The sequence below is a fragment of the Crinia signifera genome, chromosome 6, assembly GCF_055691185.1.
Source record: "Crinia signifera chromosome 6, ASM5569118v1, whole genome shotgun sequence".
In the NCBI taxonomy this organism is placed as follows: Eukaryota; Metazoa; Chordata; class Amphibia; order Anura; family Myobatrachidae; genus Crinia; species Crinia signifera.
In genome coordinates this window covers 273,394,432-273,415,476 of record NC_139222.1, presented here as the reverse complement: position 1 = coordinate 273,415,476, position 21,045 = coordinate 273,394,432, and positions in this window count along the sequence as shown.

Sequence of the window (21,045 nt, the reverse complement as noted above, 5' to 3'; positions counted from 1 at the left end):
GCAGCTTTCAGTTGCAAACGCAGGATTTTCAGAAGGGGGTTTCCAGAGGGGCGGAGCAAAGCACGGAGATGGACACTTAGGTGACCTAGTATATGCCGGGTCAGTTAAAGTATTATAGATAGACCAAATGTATATAAATAATAATAATATCTACACACACACTATATATATATATATATATATACACACACACACACACATATATACACATATATACATAGATACATACATACATACATACATACAGGGGCGTCAACAGCAGTTTAGACCCCTGGGCATAGCAATGTATTGGGGCCCCTACCGATCCTCCAGTGGTAGGGGTGGGGGAAGGTTTGATGTTCCGCGGGTGGTTGGCGGTATTATATCAACCGCTCAGCATGTAGGGCCTGGATCAGTAATTTCCACTAATTACCCCTTTACTGCACAGATGGTGGGAGATGGGGTGGGAGAAGGGGGCATTGGGCTGAATGAAGGGGCCCTGATACATAACTTCCAGGGTGGTAGAGGATGTCTAATACGATGGCTGAGAATCTCTGTGCCCCGCCAAAAATCCAGCAAGAAAAACCTGGGATTTTGCAGGGGCGGCAATGAGAACGCAGCATTACATTACGAGGGAAGTCCAGAAACAGAGCACTGTGTCCCTCCTGAAGAGGGTAATGTTGGGAGGTATGCTTGAACTGTTGGTAGATCTTGAGGACAGGTTTGGCCACCCCTGGTCTATAGGTTCAAGCAGACTAAAGGCCCATACACACTGGGTGATTTTGAGCTGAAAGATGCTCAAGCATGGGGGGAAATGTAATGTCTAATACGCAGAGGAGGGGCGTATAGTGGAGTGGGCTTATTATTCATAATTTTCTGGTGGGAGGACAGCTTGCTTGACTGCAGATATCTCCAGTTCCTGGAAATAGGTTTCTTAGATTCTAATGGAAATAAAAACTAGATAATCCCACCTACCAAATGGTATTGGGGACTAGGGGATCAGAGTTCAGGAGGCAGAGCAATCTGCCAACGAGTATACAAAACTACATACCAGGTGTGTGGAGCTGGAGCAGTAACCAGCTGCTGGAAGGCTGATATCTCTGGTTCTGGGTAAAGTAGAGACAAGCTTCTAGTGTCCGTCAAAGGGGGAGAGTCCCAGCTTTTGGAATATACCCTCTAAGTCAGACAGAACCTGAAATATCTGACTGGGAACAGCAATTAACAGGCTTGGATGGGGACCACTGCTTTGAAGTCAGATATCTCCGGTTCCCAAGGGCCGATTTTTAAAATTCTTCTACCCATGGAAAGAGGGGACCCTCAGCTTTCAGATCATGGCCCTTAGACTCCTGGGGGGGTTTCTGGGTACTCAGAAACCCCCCCCCCCTGCGTGCGCTACTGGCTTTGTGTCCTATATATGTGCAGACCCATACCTGTCCGCAAATGGTGACAAAAAGTAGGTTGGCATTTTACCTAGGGAGACAAGAAGCCTTCAGGTGGCCAAACACTGTTCTGACTTCTCGGAGCAGTGTTTGACCATCCAATTCCCCATGAGCCGCCCGGGAGCGCCCGGTGTATCGCATGGTCTTTTCACATGCATGCATTGCATTTATCGCATGCAACCCTGTTCCCCACCACCGCAGCACATACAATCTCTGGATCTGATACAATGTGCACAGGGCCCAGCATCGGATCGGTTGTCAAAACACATCTGATTTGGCCTGTTTTCATCCGTATCCGTCGGATCGGATGAAAACAGGCCAAATCAGACTTGTGCATGGGGGCCTGGTCAGGGATTCCCATCGTTGCAACTGACCATCGATAGTGCATAACTATTCAATGGATGACCATCAATGTTTTTACATATCGATGGTCATCCATTTCTTTGATTAATTGGCCTCTGGGCCAATCAAAATACAGGGGTGGGGCGTCGGGGGTGGAGCTATGCACCGTGTCCCGGCCCCTTTGGGAAAAAGCAAAAACGAAACTATTGTTTAAGCTTGACATCGATGGTGGTAAACCATATGGTTCTCCCCCATCGATGGCAAAACTACTTGACATCGGCCATAAACCATCAATGATCATCGATAGTGGATGGCCATCCATAGGCCTGGTACATCCATGGGGAAACAGGAGGGGGAGGGGGAATTGTCCCTCCCCTCGCTGCCGAATCCACTTGGTACCATGCGAGGGGATGTACGTGAACACATCCCCTCGCATGTGGCCGAAGGGGAGAGGGGGACCCATCAGTGTTGAATCAGGCCCCAAAGACATAGATACACAGTTGGAAAATAGTGAATAAACATATAAAGTAATATATTTAGAAGAAGTTGCCACCGTATGTAGAAGCCAATAAAGGTGGAAAACACCTTAACCACAAGCTGCCGCTAGGACTTACCAGAGGAGCAGATGAAATACAACTTTTTACCCTATTTTGACGTATTGTGCCAAGGCACCGGGTGAAAAGTTTCAAATTGTATGTATTTTATTTGGGGTTCCAATGAGCGGTCCCATGCGCATCGGATAACAGTTGGAGATAGCTCACCCTATAGATTTATCGGATCTGGTAGCCTTGGCTGGGATCGCATATGTTACATCACAATAGGACCGCACATGGTGTATCGGATGTGATACTGCCGCCTGGGAAGCTGCTGGGCAGTTCTAGAGAGATCGTATGTGACTCGGCTGCTGGGCAGGTCTAGAGAGATCGTATGTGACTCGGCTGCTGGGCAGTTCTAGAGAGATCGTATGTGACTCGGCTGCTGGGCAGTTCTAGAGAGATCGTATGTGACTCAGCTGCTGGGCAGTTCTAGAGAGATCGTATGTGACTCGGCTGCTGGGCAGTTCTAGAGAGATCGTATGTGACTCGGCTGCTGGGCAGTTCTAGAGAGATCGTATGTGACTCGGCTGCTGGGCAGTTCTAGAGAGATCGTATGTGACTCGGCTGCTGGGCAGTTCTAGAGAGATCGTATGTGACTCAGCTGCTGGGCAGTTCTAGAGAGATCGTATGTGACTCGGCTGATGGGCAGTTCTAGAGAGATCGTATGTGACTCGGCTGCTGGGCAGTTCTAGAGAGATCGTAAGTGACTCGGCTGCTGGGCAGGTCTAGAGAGATCGTAAGTGACTCGGCTGCTGGGCAGTTCTAGAGAGATCGTAAGTGACTCGGCTGCTGGGCAGTTCTAGAGAGATCGTATGTGACTCGGCTGCTGGGCAGTTCTAGAGAGATCGTATGTGACTCGGCTGCTGGGCAGTTCTAGAGAGATCGTATGTGACTCGGCTGATGGGCAGTTCTAGAGAGATCGTATGTGACTCGGCTGCTGGGCAGTTCTAGAGAGATCGTATGTGACTCGGCTGCTGGGCAGTTCTAGAGAGATCGTAAGTGACTCGGCTGCTGGGCAGGTCTAGAGAGATCGTAAGTGACTCGGCTGCTGGGCAGTTCTAGAGAGATCGTATGTGACTCAGCTGATGGGCAGTTCTAGAGAGATCGTATGTGACTCAGCTGATGGGCAGTTCTAGAGAGATCGTATGTGACTCAGCTGATGGGCAGTTCTAGAGAGATCGTATGTGACTCGGCTGCTGGGCAGTTCTAGAGAGATCGTATGTGACTCGGCTGCTGGGCAGTTCTAGAGAGATCGTATGTGACTCGGCTGCTGGGCAGTTCTAGAGAGATCGTATGTGACTCGGCTGCTGGGCAGTTCTAGAGAGATCGTATGTGACTCGGCTGCTGGGCAGTTCTAGAGAGATCGTATGTGACTCGGCTGCTGGGCAGTTCTAGAGAGATCGTATGTGACTCAGCTGATGTGCAGTTCTAGAGAGATCGTATGTGACTCGGCTGATGGGCAGTTCTAGAGAGATCGTATGTGACTCGGCTGCTGGGCAGTTCTAGAGAGATCGTAAGTGACTCGGCTGCTGGGCAGGTCTAGAGAGATCGTAAGTGACTCGGCTGCTGGGCAGTTCTAGAGAGATCGTATGTGACTCAGCTGATGGGCAGTTCTAGAGAGATCGTATGTGACTCGGCTGCTGGGCAGTTCTAGAGAGATCGTATGTGACTCAGCTGATGGGCAGTTCTAGAGAGATCGTATGTGACTCGGCTGCTGGGCAGTTCTAGAGAGATCGTATGTGACTCGGCTGCTGGGCAGTTCTAGAGAGATCGTATGTGACTCGGCTGCTGGGCAGTTCTAGAGAGATCGTATGTGACTCGGCTGCTGGGCAGTTCTAGAGAGATCGTATGTGACTCGGCTGCTGGGCAGTTCTAGAGAGATCGTATGTGACTCGGCTTCTGGGCAGTTCTAGAGAGATCGTATGTGACTCGGCTGCTGGGCAGTTCTAGAGAGATCGTATGTGACTCGGCTGCTGGGCAGTTCTAGAGAGATCGTATGCGACTCATCGCGTCGGTGTAGGGGGCCTTTAGAGTACATGCAGCTTCAAATAAATGTATTTTTCCGGCATTTAGAGAAGGAGCTGATGAGAGTCCTACAGCCGCGACTCCTGCTCCCCCGTGTTCCCGTCAGTCTGGGCAGAGACTTAGGCGCGTCCACTTTGGCGTGTTTTACAGCGTGCTGTCAGCATCGGTGCGTGGAGAATTATGCAAACATCATTTGTCACTGTCCCACCTGCTCCCATCCCTGCTGCTCGCACAGAAGGACATCGGTAAGGACCAAGCTCCGAGCCAAACTTCTCATCAGTCTCTTACTTCCCGAGGATCTGTTTGTTCCTCCGTATCTCATACCTGCCGGCATCCTCATATTTCATTGGGGAAATCCTCAAAATATCAGGGGCAAAAACAGGATTTCTGGAGGGCCCAAGTGTTTGATTTTAGAGCAATTGTCACCAGCACATGAGGAAGTCATATAGATGGAGGCGCGGTCAACCAGCCGGCTCTCAGAGCGCCGGCGATTGTAGCACGGGTGCATCTGCAATGCGCGCCGGCTATTGTGGCCAGTGGACTGGACGATGGCGGCTCCATCTGTAGTTAGCGTGCAACAAGCTGTAGTCTGCCCCAAACAAAGCGCAGTTTATGCAACGTGCAGCCGCTCCATTCCACTCTTAGTACTGCATGTAGTGGCTGCTGGCCAGGCTGTGGGGACAGGGGGGATTGCAGGCAACTGGAAACCCCCCCAGCATTTACCTATGAATATGGTCTATGTGAGCGCAGGGGGCGTATGGTCTCTGACCGCCCATATGAAATCTGCTGATAATAATGTCCCTCTAAAAATTGTTGCTGTACGAGACAGATGCTAGAGGTCCTACCGGGCAGCATATATTGCTACCCCTGATGCCCCTTTCAGACCGCACTTTAAAAACGGTATATTGCCGTTTTTTTACCGTTTTAAAACGGTAATGTGTGCGGTCTGAAAGGTGCAGGACCACTTAACCGGTTAGAAAAAAACGTTTTTTCTAACCGGTTAAAATGCAGGGTCCTACCCGTTTCAGAACCAGTATTTTTGGCTCAAAATCGGTTCTGAAACAATATTTAGGACCCAGCCAATGAGCTGGGTCCTAAATTCAGCACAGTGAATACTTAATGAGCGCTCATTAAGTATTCACAGCACTGGAGACGCCCCCCGCGCGTGTCAACACCCCCCGCGCACGTGTCGACGCCCCCCCCCCGTGCGTGTCGACGCGCCCCCGCGTCGACTTACCCCGTGCCGGTATCTCCGTTGTGGTTCCCGGCACTGCAGCTCAGTATGCTCAGAAAGCACTTATGAAAAAAGTGTCTTTCAGAAAATGGCTGCCCCCATACGAAAGACAGTTTTTTTAAACAGGTTTTCCTATGGGGCAGCTATTTTCTGGAAGACACTTTTTTCATAAGTGCTTTCCGAGCATACTGAGCTGCAGTGCCGGGAACCACAACGGAGATACCGGCACGGGGTAAGTCGACAGGGGGGGGGGGGGGGGGGCGCCGACACGCGCAGGGGCGTCGACATGCGCGGGGGGCGTCGACATGCGTGGGGGGCGTCGACATTCTCTCGGTCGACACGCGCAAGGGGGGGGGGCTGCACGGAGGGGAGGGCTGAAGGCTGCACTGGCTTTGACCCTTTATTTGGAAAGTTTCCAAAAACGGGTCTGCCAGTGTCAAAAAATCGGCACTTAAACGGTAATATACCGTTTAAGTGCTGCGGTGTGAAAGGGGTTTTATCTGGCAGACCCGTTTTTGGAAACGTTTCCAAATACAGGGTCAAAGCCAGTTATGCGGTCTGAAAGCAGCATAAGTTACAGATTCCGGGTAGTGATATATATATATATATATATATATATATATATATATATATATATATATATATATATATATATATATATATATCTGTGTTCACAGCTCCCTCTGTCCATATCTAGCAAGTTTGAAACATACTGGGGGAAATGTAATAGGATGAGAGATTCAGAAAGTGAGAGATTTGGTGAGAAATCTCCAGTTTTTTTTAAAGCGGCAATCATTTACACTTCCAAAAATCAAACTGGTTTTGCAGTGTAAATGATTGCTGCTTTAAAAAAACTGGAGATTTCTCACCAAATCTCTCACTTTCTGAATCTCTCATCCTATTACATTTCACCCACAGTATCATTTTAGTTTAACTTTCTGTTAAGGAGCGATTTGGTCCTTTGGGTGGCCTCTAGTGGTCACTTGCGGTACTTCACCTCATTGAGGTGAGTAGTAGTAAGTCATATATATATAGTGCCCCTGGCAATGGGCAAGTTGACCACAGGAACAAGGGGAAAAAAACACTGGCATTGAATAAGCATTGCTGAAAATGAGCATGTAACCCCTGGCTACGAGCATGTAACTCCTTGCAACGAGCATGAAACCCCTGACAACTACCATGAAACCCCAGGCAATGAGCATGTTATTCCTGTCAACGAGCATGGAACCACTGGTGCAATCAGTGCCTCTGTAGGATGTGAAGAAGTAAGATTATCCTCACCCGTCTGCATAGCATGTGTGCTGGAGCAGGTCAACGGCGCCCTCCCCATGCGCTGGGGTCCTTTGGCAGGGGAGGGCACCAAATTTCTAGTTTCATCACTGCACAAGGAGATAACTGAGGCACTCTGGTTTAGAACAGCCAGTTCAGGAACCCCACGACAATGCGCAGCTTTCCCGCTGCCACTAAACTGCTGTGTGATCTGTTAAAAAAGTGTGATTGTTTTGTTTAAGGGGTTGCAGTGAGAATCTGCTGCTCAGCGCAACCCTCCATGATTAACACTATCCAGAACACTCAGATTAGAAGGAAGCATTGTTATATATTCCTTCTCTAGTATCCAGTCCTTTCCTAAATATCAGCAGAAGTTACAGTATGGTTCCACTACCTGAGGTTTTAAAGGCAGAGAGAGGAATTTCTATTAATAAAAAACGGTTGAGAACGGTTTGTTGCGCTTGTTACGTCCACTCGTTGGCTCTGTCGTCCGTCCTCTGGTGTCTCTGCAAAGTGCTTGTGACAGCACAGTGACTTCCCCTCTGTAACAGAACTGTATCTTTGGCCCTTATTCTGGTTGGTGCGGCCGGAGCCGCATATGCGGCTCCGACCGTGCAGGCGAATCCCCGCCTTCCATACGGATCGCCACGGCCGTCCGTACGCGGACATGTGGCGGTCCGCATGAAAATGGCGGGGGATACGCCTCCACCATCTTGGAGCAGCCCCCTGCATTCGATGGTCGCCGACCATCGAAGGCAGGGCCGCACGCTCCACCAGCTCCCGCACCCATAGACCTCACGGACACTTGTCCGTGTGAAAGCATGTATGGGGGCGGGCAGCTGACATCCGGCGATGTCAGATGCCCGCCCCCAACACATGCGTCACAGCCTCATTTCCATGCGTACGCCCCGCGTTTGCATGGGAACGCCCATGAAACGCGGGGCGTATGCATAGGGAAATGAGGCTAGGTAGCCCCTCACGCCCCTATCCACCCCTTTTGCGGCGGTAAAATAAAATGTGCGGCGATTTCGCCTGCACATGCGCAGAGTGCCCTCTGCACATGCGCAGAGCGAAAACATCGGCGGAACGGCTGCAAGCGGCCGTTACCGCTTAGATCAGAATAAGGGCCTTTGTTATCTGTTCCCTTTAGACAGTAGTCTCATGGTAATACACTCACTGCATAATAATAATCATAGTAATAATAATAATACTAATCATCGTAATAAAATACCTATGAATCAAGACAAAAGAACCCTACATGATTGTGGTATAAAGGGCCTGATTCAGCCCTGTTCGCTAGTCTGTGTATACTCACAGTCTAGCGAACAGGTCAGCACCCCCCCCCCCCACCGAACGACTGCCGTCCCACCCCCACCACCTGCATCCACTCGCTAGCAAGCGAGGGAATGTGTATGAGAACACTTCCCCTCCCATGCAGCTGAAGGGGACAGAAATCATTGGATGGTCGATGAAAACTGACTTTTATTTCATACGGAGATGGCCATAAAGGGGGCGGAGTGCTGATGTCATGTGACATCAGCCTCCTACCCTGAGCAGGCATTGGCCCGCCTGTGTTTCCAGGGGAATGCCCAGTGCTTCATGGGGACGCAGATAAAACGGTACTCTTTACCTAGCACGGCGCCCACGATTTTGATCGTGGGCATCGCAGGTAAAAAAATCGCGGGCATTGAATGCACTAAAAATCGGGTGCGACGCGATCGACGCGATGCCCACGATTTCCCAAGGGAACAATGTTAAATGTCTCAATTGACCCGATTTTCCTGTTCAATGCCTCAATTGACCCGATTTTTCTATAGGAAACAATGTTAAATGGCCCACAGAGGCCAAATAGGCACCCTGAAGTGTGAAATGGCCCCCACAATTGTTAAAGCCACCCCACGATCAACGTCAACCCGAAGCGTGGCGAGCGCAGCGAGCCCGCGAGGGGGGCGGTACGCGTCCTACGACCTTTTCATACCCCCACTATCCACGTCGGCGTGGAGTTGAGAATAGAATATTGTGGCGAGCGCAGCGAGCCCCGCGAGGGGACGCGGATACCTTCACAGGTAAACGCGTCCCTTCGCGGGCTTCACAGGTATCCGCGTCCCCTCGCGGGGCGCGCTGCGCTCGCCTCGCTGCGCTCGCCACACTATTCTATTCTCAACTCCACGCCGACGTGGATAGTGGGGGTATGAAAAGGTCGTAGGACGCGTACCGCCGCCCCTCGCGGGCTCGCTGCGCTCGCCACGCTTCGGGTTCACGTTGATCGTGGGGTGGCGTTAACAATTGTGGGGGCCATTTCACACTTCAGGGTACCTATTTGGCCTCTGTGGGCCATTTAACATTGTTTCCTATGGAAAAATCGGGTCAATTGAGGCATTGAACAGGAAAATCGGGTCAATTGAGACATTTAACATTGTTCCCTATGGGAAATCGTGGGCATCGCGTCGGTCACGTCGCACCCGATTTTTTAGTGCATTCAATGCCCGCGATGGCCGCGATTGGCGCCGTGCTAAGTAAAGAGTACCGATAAAACACTAATCGTTACCCTGCTCCAGCCCCCTGACCGCCCAGCCCCTCCAGAACCAAGGCAGCCGAGAGGTATGCCGGGCCCCAGTTAAATTTAGGAGGCGTGGCCTAGCCGCAGGAGGCAGGGCCATCGACAGGGGGGTGCCCTTGGGTACAGCTGCCCCGGGCCCCGGTCTCTGGAGGGGCCCGGGCAGCTGCCCACAGACACCCCATACCCAGCCTCCCTTACCTGGTGCCGGCGGCCAGGCATGCACAATACACAGTGCAGCCTGCAGAGCGCCGAGCCTAGGACACAGAGGGGCTCGGCACTCTGCAGGCTGCACTGTGCAGTGTGCGTGCCGGACCTGACCGTGGACACTGAAGGAGCCGAAGGTTGATGCGCAGCGCGGGTATGGTAAGTAATGGGGACAGGGTAGGGGGAGGCGGGGTGCTGTCATGCGGGGGTGGGCGGGTGGCATGCGGGAGGCGAAGGTATAGCGCTGTGCCGCTTGGGGCCCGGACTGTAGGTCAGTCCCGGGCCCCAACATTTCTAGTGTCGGCCCTGGCAGGAGGCATGGCCAACTCCCGCGATTAAGCCATGCCCACAAAATGTTTAGGAGGGGGTGAAAAACACTGTTGTTGAGGGGGGAGTGTTGTTGTCATCGTCGTCCCCTCAGCTCATGCTGTGCCGTCAGTGAGATGCGTATGCTGAGCCTGCTGTCAGCACAGCACATGCATTAGGTGCGTGCTGCTCCCTGGGAGGGAAGAGGGGGGGGGGTCGGACCAGGGCCCCTCCAACAAGCCAGGGTCCGGATAGTACCCGCCCCCCCTCTCAGCAGCCCTGTCTAGAACATACCGCCCAGCCATTAGGAAACCGTTGTGAAATGGCCAAAGCCATTCGCTCCTGGGGATCGCACATGCACTCAAAGGGGAAGGGTCCCAATTTGGGCCACAACGAGCGTGTCTGAATCGGCCCCAAAGATTCTTTCCCAAACCTTATGATGAACTGTACACACTATTGGTATTTGTGTTGGTGAATCTCTCAGAGACTGCAGAAAGGGAAGATGCAGAATAGGGGCTTCAGCCACTTCTGATTGGCTGCCGGTCTCTTCTCTGCTGGCGCTGGGATCCGATGCCTGGTCCAATCGCAACAAAAGCTGTTTCCCCAGCGGGACAAATTTCTACATCTGTCCAGAATCCGGACTGTCTGGAGGATTCCCCAAATGAAGTGGCGCCCCCTCTGGACCTAAGTCACTCACCCGTGCTTATATATATTTTCCCAGGACTACTTAGTTCATAGCTGCACAATTATACCCTTACTGTAAGTGGTCGATGTTATATTCATCCACCCCATTCCCAACCGTCCAGGTGCAAATCTACAGTAACCATTCCCCAACGGTCCTGGCTATGCAAGATACGCAACAGCAACTGGCATAATATATTACAGTAGTATAATGCCGCCCTTATGTTCCTGCTCCTCTGTGCGGCATTGGATTCTCCTGCTACTGGAATGGCTGCAGGAGAGTAGGGCTCCAGGAACCTCCCCATTCCCTACAGGAAGCGTATAAGATATATATATAGAGAGAGAGAGCGCTGATGTACTCCACCACCTGTTTTCACCAATGTTTAAGGCAGATATAGACAAAATATGTACATCTGATAATGATACAATTTGTATTTTTTATTAAAAGTCTTCATTAAAATTTCATGATTTCCATCCATTCATTCCTTTCAAGATGATGTAACCACCCTACGCGTTTCGTCTTTAAAAAGACTTCATCAGTTTTTTTTTTTACACAATTCAGGTAATGAATCAGAAATAAGGTGCAAATTGAGCTCTTTTCTGATATCCCAAGATTAAGAGATAAAGGGGGAAATTTGCTAAAGGAAATTTGTAAAAAAGAGGTGTATTTGGATCCAGAAATACACTTATTTTTGACATTTACAATCCCAAAAATACGGCAATTCATATTCGTATTGATAGCACATCAATACGACTACGAATTGCTGTATTTTCGGCATAGTAAATGTCAAAAATAAGTGTATTTCTGGATACAAATACACCTATTTTTTTACAAATTTCCTTTAGTAAATTTCCCCCAAAATGTTTCATGGGATAAGTAGCATGGCAAATGCTTCAAGCTGGGTTGTCGCATAAATTTCCAGATGGAAATCGTCTTAAGTAACACGTCACACCGGACTCAAATACAGATGTAAATACCCTGGATAATATCTACTGTATGCCTGGAGACACTCAGACTAAGACCCCATCCAGCAGACTGAAACTATATATATATATATATATATATATAGATATAGCAAATGAAAGGGGCGTCACTCAGAGACTTGAAATAAGCAAAACTTTAGTGTATAAATGTACACATAGTTACATCTACGTTTCGGGGACGTGCTCCCCATCCTGACGAAGCACGCACGCAGCAACATTGCTTACTTGAGGGGAGTGCCGGTCCAGGTTTGGATATATCTATCTATATATATATATATATATATATATATATATATATATATATATATATATATATATATGTTTCCTTTTATGCCGGCACTCCAATAAAATAAATCAACTCGCCTGGTGCACTCTAATATCCATAAATACAAGTCCAATGAAAGAGGCACTCAGACTTTTCTTGCAAAAAAAAATCACGCTGTATTGGGCATAATATCAGCATATTATGGCCAATACAGCGTGATTTTTTTTTTGCAAGAAAAGTCTGAGTGCCTCTTTCATTGGACTTGTATATATAGATATCTATCTATCTATCTATATATATATATTGCTCCAAAAGCCCTTTACTGCAGTCAGGTGATAAAAAAAATAATGTAAAAGAGGGGGCCTAATTCAGCCTGACCCACATATGATCAAAGATCGCTATTAGGTGTTTTTTTCTAACCTGCGCTTGCACGAGCCTTGAATCTGTAATTAAAATCTGAAAAATTCGACCCCAGTTTAAGGGTTGGTGGCGTGCGGCGATGTGGCATTTTCAGACGGTGATACGGGCGTTGCGGGGGCGTGGTCCGAACAACACAGGCATGTCCGGACCATTTGCGGGGCAGGCCACGGCGGCTGCATGACTGACTTTGAAGCTAGGCGAGGGAGAATACAATAGTGTGCCGAGTGCAGCGGGCTACACTTATACAATGTCCATGTCGTCCTATGTCAACACAAAAAAAACAGTGAAAAGTCATGTCAAACTTTTTCCATGTCGGCCTTTGCTTGTATCAACATTCTAACCATGTCGGCCTAATACCTGTCCATTTTTTTTCTCCATGTGTTGACCTTTTGACATTCGACCAATAGTAGTAGACCTAGACGCTGGTGACGTAATGACCCATACCCGGGGCCAGTGTGCCCATTAGGACTACGCCAGTTCCTGTACCCACACAATAAGAAACTTTTCTGTAAAGCCTGCATGAGTGGGGACCCCTTAAGGGCAGGGTTGGACTGGCCCACAGGGGCACAGGGAAAAACCCCAGTGGGCCCTATGGCCTGGGGGTCCACCGTCTCTTGAGACTATGGTGTATTTTATACAGTCCCTCGCCATTTTTAATATGGTACAATCATTATCATACATGCACTAACAACATATACATTTATTAAGGGGCCCAGACTGCTCTCTAATGATTAGCCACACCCCATCTGGAGACTGGCCACACCCCTAAACAAGGGGCCCTGTCACTGAATTCCCCGGTGGGCCCTTCATGCCCCAGTCCGACATTGCTTAAGGGTGCAGCCAGAGGGGGATAGGGGTAGCAGACTGGGCACATGCCTCAAGTGATGGCAAAGTATTTTCATGTCACCCCTGCCACTGATGCCCGCCCCCATAAGCCAGCCAGGGTAGAGGAATGAGCTGTCTACCAGTGACAGGGGTGACATGCCTCAAGTATGAATTGGTTACATTTGGGTACAGCTCCCCTTCGGCAGCAATGAGAAATCAGCTGTGAGACAGAGCTGCAGAGGAAGTGTTGGTGCCACCTGCTCACATTAGCAGGTAATTCAGTGTGACACAGCTCTGCCAGCCTGCATCCTGCCCCGTCTTACTGCTGCGAAGACACGACCAGTGCGTGATGTAAATAACACTGCCTGCTTCAATTCCTAGTCCAGGACCTGACATCCAACTACACATACGCTCTATCCGTATAATGGGTTTTCAGGGTCCTGCGCCAGGTGGGAATGCAGTTAGACTATATTTGGGTCTTTTGTTTTTCCTTTCTCCTCACTTGTTAACCTAATCAATTCCGCATTATTCTCAGAGAATGGGTTTTGTGATGAAATCTAATTTTAGATCAGAGGAAAATCTCCTCCAGCTCTGTCTGGGGGGAATGCTACAATGTTATCACAGACTCTGCTGGTAGAGTGTCAGCTCTGATGTGCTTCTGCTTCACCTGCACCCAACCCAACATCGTCATTACTAGATTTATAAATCAAATACATTTCATTAACGTGTGATTAAGCATTGCATAGGACCTATGTAGCAAACATGTATACTATCAGCAGCAAAGCAGAAGCCAGGCATATTACCAAGATGCCAGTTGGGGGTGAGGCGTCAGCAGAGAATCAGATGGGGTGGGTGGATGGGGGGGATTAGCCAGCACAATGATACACCCACAGTGTTAGAATAATGATCTGGCTGAGTGTAGGGCATACAGTACTTTTGAAAAGGATTCAAGGTCATACTTACGTGTTTTTCTGCACAATAGGGGGCGTGGCATCATCCTATGTGGGTGGTGCAGGGTGGTTCATTTCATCACAGCCCCGCCCCCACCATATATTGCCAAGATTGCCGGCACTGTAAAGCGGGTAGTGGGGCTATGAGGACGCAATTCAGCCCCCTGGACCGCCCACTTTTGTAGGGGCGGGGGGGGGGGGGGGGAGGGTGCAGGCACACAGAGGAGGCCGAATCCAGGAGACTCACCCCCTTTTCCAGGCGGCCAGGAGTGCCACATGATTTTCAGGAACCCCCCGGCCATTCTGGGAGAGTAGGCAAGCTTGTTTCAGGGAGATTGGGCCTGATTCACATGTGGTTGTAGTTGCTATCACTGCTGCTTCCTTAGAACCGGCATCATGATCTTGCTGTATTGCAATCCAGCACAGGCATGTATTAGATGCCAACACCTCACTGACAGTCTGCTGCCGCCCTGCGTCCCAGGTGGATAATTGGTAATTTGCAGCAAAGGCCACACCTCCAACCAAATCTGAATTAGGCCCTTTGTGAAAGCGACACCTAGAAGCACGCACATGTGTGGTTACAGCTTTGAGGCATGTCATTAAAAAGATTTAAATTATATTCTTAAACCCCCTTGACTGTATTCAGTATTAGCCATGAGACTGTGGGGTCAGTGGCGTAGCACAACACAGCTTTAACGGCACTGCGGGGGCGCACAGTCGCGGCAGATTCCATGCAGTCTGGCCATCCACATAGAAGCTGCTAAAATGGCTACCACCTTGTTGGAGACAGATTCTAGAGGTCCTACATGACCTCTAGCATCTGTCAAGGGGAGTACAGCACGTACAGCCCTACCTGGAAGTGGTGGATTCTGGGAGTCTACAACCCCTGAAAATGAGCATGTAAGCTCCTGGCAATAAGCTTGTAACCCCCTGGCAAGGAGCACGTAACCCCCGGGAATGAGCAAAGAAACCCCTAGCAATGAGAATATAACCCCTGGCAACGAACATGTCACCCTTGGCAACGAGCAAGAAACCCCTGGCAACAAGCGTGTAACCCCTGACAATGAGCATGTAGGTAAAATAATTTATAATTAATATATGGAGGAGGCACCAGATTAGGGGGGGGGGGGGGTATAGGGCGGCGCAAAATTTCTATTTACGCCACTGTGTGGAGTATATTGGGTACTTGTGTATTTTGGCGGCGCCCCCGATGTCCGTCGTTCGACGAACAGATCGCATCGCATGCCATGCACCCGATGGCATGCGATGCGACGCGATTTTGACCCCCTATACGACCAAAAATCGTATAAGCACCCTAAAGGGTGCTTTTGAGCACCCAAATGGGTGCTTACAATGTTAAATGCACCCCCACGCCACCCCCCACTATAAACGTGAACCCGAAGCGTGGCGAGCGCAGCGAGCCCGCGAGGGGCGGCGGTACGCGTCCTACGACCTTTTCATACCCCCACTATCCACGTCGGCGTGGAGTTGAGAATAGAATAGTGTGGCGAGCCACCGAGCCCGAAGCGTGGCGAGCGCAGCGAGCCCCGCGAGGGGACGCGGATACCTTCACAGTTATACGCATCCCCTCGCGGGCTTCACAGGTGTCCGTGGCGACGCGGACACCTGTGAAGCCCGCGAGGGGACGCATTTACCTGTGAAGGTATCCGCGTCCCCTCGCGGGGCTCGCTGCGCTCGCCACGCTTCGGGCTCGGTGGCTCGCTGCGCTCGCCACACTATTCTATTCTCAACTCCACGCCGACGTGGATAGTGGGGGTATGAAAAGGTCGTAGGACGCGTACCGCCGCCCCTCGCGGGCTCGCTGCGCTCGCCACGCTTCGGGTTCACGTTTATAGTGGGGGGTGGCGTGGGGGTGCATTTAACATTGTAAGCACCCATTTGGGTGCTTAACATTGTATAAGCACCCATTAGGGTGCTTATACAATGTTTAATCGCATCGCATCGTATGGCATCGTATGCCATGTACAATGGCATACAATTTCAAAATTGTATGCCATCGTGCACTATCGTACGATATCGCGTCGCATCGCATACCATCGTATGTGTTATGGTATGCGATGCGATGGGCGCCGCCAAAATACACAAGTACCGTATATTGTTTACTAGCCACTCTGCCCTGTATTAGGAATGGCCATCGGTACAGTTGCTGCCATTGATGGTTGCCATCAATGGCGGTACTGCAACCAGCAATCGATAGTAACAAACTATGTGATGGATAACCACCGACAGTTTTAGCTATCAATGGTCATCCATATCTCCCCCGTGTGTACACAGCATTAGTGTACTGGCAATATCTCTCAGCAATGTATAGCTCAGTGTACTGGCAATATCTCTCAGCAATATATCACTCAGTGTACTGGCAATATCTCTCAGCAATATATCACTCAGTGTACTGGCAATATCTCTCAGCAATATATCACTCAGTGTACTGGCAATATCTCTCAGCAATATATCACTCAAGGTGCGTACACACGGGCGATTTTGTGCAAAATCGCGGGAAATATGGTCGCTGAGCGACCATATTGCCCGCAATGGCAGTGTGCACCGGCGATATATCGCCAGGTGCGCGCTCCCGTTTTTGCCCCTGTGGTGATCGTTGGTCGCAGGAACATGCTCCTGCGACCAGCTGATTACCACTGCCGGGCTCCCCTCGGCAGTTTCTTTTTCATCAGCGACCATCTCTGGTCGCTGATGTAAAGGAGAAACTGAGCAATATATCTCTCCTGTGTGTACACAGCATCAGTGTACTGGCAATATCTCTCAGCAATATACTGCTCAGTGTACTGGCAATATCTCTCAGCAATATATTGCTCAGTGTACTGGTAATATCTCTCAGCAATATATTGCTCAGTGTACTGGTAATATCTCTCAGCAATATACTGCTCAGTGTACTGGAAATATCTCTCAGCAATATATCGCTCAGTGTACTGGCAATATCTCTCAGCAATATGCTGCTCAGTGTACTGGTAATATCTCTCAGCAATATATCGCTCAGTGTACTGGTAATATCTCTCAGCGGTATACTGCTCAGTGTACTGGTAATATCTCTCAGCAATATATCGCTCAGTGTACTGGTAATATCTCTCAGCAATATACTGCTCAGTGTACTGGCAATATCTCTCAGCAATATACTGCTCAGTGTACTGGCAATATCTCTCAGCAATATATCGCTCAGTGTACTGGTAATATCTCTCAGCAATATACTGCTCAGCGTACTGGTAATATCTCTCAGCAATATACTGCTCAGTGTACTGGCAATATCTCTCAGCAATATACTGCTCAGTGTACTGGCAATATCTCTCAGCAATATACTGCTCAGTGTACTGGCAATATCTCTCAGCAATATACTGCTCAGTGTACTGGCAATATCTCTCAGCAATAAACTGCTCAGTGTACTGGCAATATCTCTCAGCGGTATATTGCTCAGTGTACTGGCAATATCTCTCAGCAATATACTGCTCAGTGTACTGGCAATATCTCTCAGCAATATATTGCTCAGTGTACTGGCAATATCTCTCAGCAATATATCACTCAGTGTACTGGCAATCTCTCAGCAATATACTGCTCAGTGTACTGGTAATATCTCTCAGCAATATATCGCTCAGTGTACTGGCAATATCTCTCAGCGGTATATTGCTCAGTGTACTGGTAATATCTCTCAGCGGTATATTGCTCAGTGTACTGGTAATATTTCTCAGCAGTATATTGCTCAGTGTACTGTTTTCATCAGCAAACAGCGATTTTGGCTGAACATTGTATGTCATTCTGTCTCTACCTCATTTTGACTAGAAATTGCTGGTGTACAGTGCATTGTGCACCAGCGACCAGCGATTTTTAGCCATAATCGGAGGAGCCTGCGCCTGTGACCATGAATGGCTGGTAGTGAGGTCTATCTCCCACAGCACATGAAATCACTGGCAATCAGGGCCGGCGCCACCACTAGGCAAATCTAGGCATTTTCCTAGGGCGCCGGCCACTGGAGGGCGGCATTTTGCCCCCCCCCCCCCTGCCGCCCGGGTACCTGTCCTACGGCGCTGTGTATTTAAATCTGGCGGCGGAGGCAGCGGGGGTCCCTGCAGTCCATTAGAAATAACGAGCGCTATCCGCCGGGCTATGCGGAAGCGCTTCTGTTGTGAAAACACTGGCAGCACGGCGCACGCTGATCTCAGCCAATCAGCGTGCTGCCAGTGTTTTCACAACAGAAGCGCTTCCGCATAGCCCGGCGGATAGCGCTCGTTATTTCTAATGGACTGCAGGGACCCCCGCTGCCTCCGCCGCCAGATTTAAATACACAGCGCCGCAGGACAGGTACCCCCCCCCCCGGCACCGGGGCGACCCCACCCCGACTCGCCTGGGGCGCTCCGGTGCCTTGCACCAGCCCTGCTGGCAATATGGTCGCTCAGCGTGTGTACACAGCTTTACACACCCACCAATCCGTGCCACCTCTTCTGCGTGTCTCTTCCAGCGTCTCTATTTCGTCTAAAAAATGTAGCAAGTTGCCATGGAGAAGCGCCAAATCTCTAATCCTGACATGAAGGGGGAAATTTACTAAAGGAAATTTGTAAAAAATAGGTGTATTTGTATCCAGAAATACACTTATTTTTGACATTTACTATCCCGAAAATAAGGCAATTCGTATTCGTATTGATAGCACATCAATACGACTACGAATTGCCGTATTTTTGGGATAGTAAATGTCAAAAATAAGTGTATTTCTGGATACAAATACACCTATTTTTTTACAAATTTCCTTTAGTAAATTTCCCCCGAAGTCACAAGTGTCGTCCCCCCCCCCCAGGAAAGCTCCGACACACTAGTTCCTAACTAGCTCCGTTTCCCAGTACAATCCAGTGAATGCCTATCCGCCTTGTAGTGCAGACGCGATACTGCAGGAAGATCGGCGCAGCGTCTTCTATGTCTGTAATGATGTGTTTTAGTTCTGGGCTCGCTCGTGTCTTCCCCTCCACCCCAGATTTCCCATTACCGGCTATAGCGAGAGGACGGAAACATAAGGCAGCACAGCTAGACTTCCAGAGATTGCAAACACACAAGAAAGGTTTGACGGATATAGAAAGCAGGTTATGTAACCCCGCGGTCTAGATGACACCTGGGGTCAAGCACGCTGACAGTGAGGCTGGTGCTGATCATTAAATGAGAGTGGCGGAAAGGAGAGGAGGCAGCGAGATGAGGCTGCAGCTCAGCAAATGATTGTAACACAGACAGGTCGGGCAATTATCTGCAGGAAGTGGTGCTGGGATACAGTCTTTTTATACTGTAATAGAGGATTGTACAGTAGGCAACACCGGAGGAAATAATGCAGGGCAGAGGCGGAACTACTATTGGTGCATTAGGTGCATTGCACCGGGGCCCCTGAGGACTAAGGGGCCCACTGCTGCTCAGACCAGCAGCTTGTAACTTTGTCATGCATTTGTGTGGGGTCTAAATTATACTTTTGCACCTGGGCCAGGGTTGCCGACTTTTTAATGCTCCTCTCCAGGAGAAGCCCGGAGAGGAGACTTTCCTTACCCGATCGGGGGCGGGTTTGACGGTGACGTCATTAAGCCCCCATGACGGGAAATAGTAGAAATGACTGATATCCATGGAGGGGGCGGGGCTAAAATTACGCGATTGTGCCATTTTAGCTCCACCCCTCCTCTGAGACCCGCGATTGCGGCATTCCGGGAGGGTTGCCCACCCCTCCAGGGGGCCGGGAGGGGGACCCGATTTTCGGTAGACTCCCAGGAATTCCGGGAGGGTCGGCAACCCTGACCTGGGCCCACCACACTCAAGGGCACCTGTCTTTAAATAGCTAAATCAGAAAAGGGACAATGATACGTAGTGATCCTCTCTGAGGTGTGGTCCTGCAAATCACAGTGGGACTTGTTCTACCCAGAAACATCTGCAGACCCTTTTCCGTGTGGCCGGGGCAGTCTTCTCAGAAGGGCTATCACTAGGGTTGTGTGAGCGGTGATGATGCATACCTCCCATCTGCTCCGCTTTTCACGGAATGTTCCCTCTTTTGGGGACATTCCCGCATCCGGCCCGGGGGGGGGGGCAGATAGCCGGGGGGGGGCTGTAGCACAGCGTCTATTCCTGCAGACTGACGGGCTGGAGTCATAGCCAGTAGCTCCCAGAGCAGCTAGCCATGCCCATCAGCGGTGATAACAGGAGCATGACCTCACGGGAATAGGCCACGCCCCTTACCATGAGGCCATGATTAGGTGGTGTGGAGTATGATTGTGGCTCTTCCTGTGAGGCCACACCATGTTGTCACCACTGTGGGGGCATGGTCAGTGCTCTAGGAGCTTTTGTCTGGGGTGGACTTCCAACTGCCTCTCCCCACCAAGGGACACTGCCGGCCCTGGGTGGGATGCAGAACAGTCACAAAAAATCATGACTGTCCCACGGTCATCGGGACATTTGGGAGGTACGTACAGACATTACATCGCATAGTCCTGGCTATAGTATTGTTTTCTGCCACCGCTGCCCTATAAAGCCCCCTTGCCTCCCCAGCTCAGACACCCAGGAACTCCTATCCCCCTAGATTCGAAAACCAATGGATCAGACAGAAAAGCAACGGGGGGGGGGGGGGGGGGGCGACAATCAGTTTGTGCAACTATTTATGGTCACCCATTGACTAGCTTGTAACTATCGGCAGTCACTCTTCAGTTCACCATTGATGGTATCTATGAATGGTAAACATACCAATGGCCATACCCACTAGGAACTGTCGGACCCGGGAATGATTTCTTGTCCGGGCCCCCTCCCCCTTTTACTGCCCGGCTCTACCTCCGCTCCCTCCACCTTCCGCTGAGCTGGATCCAACTGCACAGTATTCTTGTCCACCTCCGGATTCTGGAGACCATTTAAAATATGGCGCCGACTTGTTAGCCAATCAGACTCATGGCCCGGCAGCCAATCAGAGTGGCTGCTAGTACGCAAGCT